The following is a 1484-nucleotide window of genomic DNA, read 5'->3' on the forward strand; positions in this document are numbered from 1 at the left end:
CTCTTTGGCAAAACACATTTCCGTTACTTGATTTCATGCTTCACTTGGTTAAGCCTAACTAAATATCAACCTTTTCACGCACACACACACACGCACACATAGATATACATATATATATTTATATATACATATGTGTATATATATATATATATACTTATTGTTATACATAACAAAGGCTCACATAAAGCTGACATATATGAAGTTAAGTTTGTGTTTGTATATATATATATATATATATATATGTATATATATATATGTATATATATATTATTTATAAAACAATACCATCGATTCTCTGTAAGCATGCATAGTCAATAGTCATTATCGATAAGAACCATCTTACACACGTCATCCAAATATTTAAGTCTCGAATAGAAGCACAGGAACATTTCCTTGAATGAATTTATTAAATAAGAGTAGCTTATGTACAAATAGCGTTTAATTTATTTACAGATGTGGTGTACATATTTACTATGCCTCCCCACGGGACAGAGTTAGACACCAGGGTCGTTTTTTAAGGTGGAGAAAAGGTACAAAAATAAAAATTGTCTCAGTCGTGAAGGATTTCTCCTCCACCGAAAGAGAACAAGAAGAGGAACTGCAGCATCTGAAGAACAGATACTACATTTTGATCTTGACCAAAAGGCCAAGAAATGCATTTAGATGCATTACAGATGTGGTGTAATTTGTATTTTTATCATCTTTAAAAATGTAATAAATTTTCGCAAACACCGGGTGATCCCTGCATATATATATATATATATATATATATATATATATATATATATATATATATATATATATATATGAACAAATGATTAATAAAACATGTTAAAAGACATCTTGAAAAAGAGTTAACAACATATTTGATTTTAAAAAGGAAACACAAGATAAGTGAATAGTCCTTAATCCGCGGAGTTTCGAAGAAATACTCTCCTTCTCATCAGAAGGCAGGAATTAGCAAAATGCGGGATCGGATTTTTCATGTAAAAGTATTCAATTAAACTAGAAGTAAGTCACAGATCTTACTTGGTTAAAAAAAAGTGTGAGGTAAGGGGAGTAGGAGGTAAAAGAAAAATGATAAAAAGATTTCACATGAATAGATAGCCCAGTGAAGGGTAAAAAATTAAAGAATGGTAAAATCCAAACACGGTCGAATTTAAAATTTCCAATCCAACAGGTAAGTTCCAAATGGTCCAACATGATCAAAAAGGAAGAATTCCTTGGAAAAAAATCACAAATGGAATGAGTTCCAAATCATTAAAAGAAAAGTTCAAATGTGCACAGAAAAAGCACTGGAGAGAATATTTGAAACACGTCTGCCAAGGCCGGAGGAATCAAGTAAATTCAAAACAGAAATTTATATATTTATATATATATTTGTATATATATATATATATATATATATATATATATATATATATATATATATATATATATATAAATATATATATATATATATACATTTCTGTTTTGGTGTTTAA

General features: G+C 28.5%; 1 pseudogene; it reads right to left on the reverse strand.

Moving 5' to 3' along the window:
- Positions 1 to 431: 431 nt before the first annotated feature.
- Positions 432 to 655, reverse strand: LOC145264028 (U2 spliceosomal RNA; annotated as a pseudogene).
- Between the last annotated feature and the right edge of the window lie 829 nt (positions 656 to 1484).

Source organism: Euprymna scolopes, chromosome 39 (assembly GCF_053919585.1).
Source record: "Euprymna scolopes isolate OS-2025 chromosome 39, ASM5391958v1, whole genome shotgun sequence".
Taxonomy (NCBI): Eukaryota; Metazoa; Mollusca; class Cephalopoda; order Sepiida; family Sepiolidae; genus Euprymna; species Euprymna scolopes.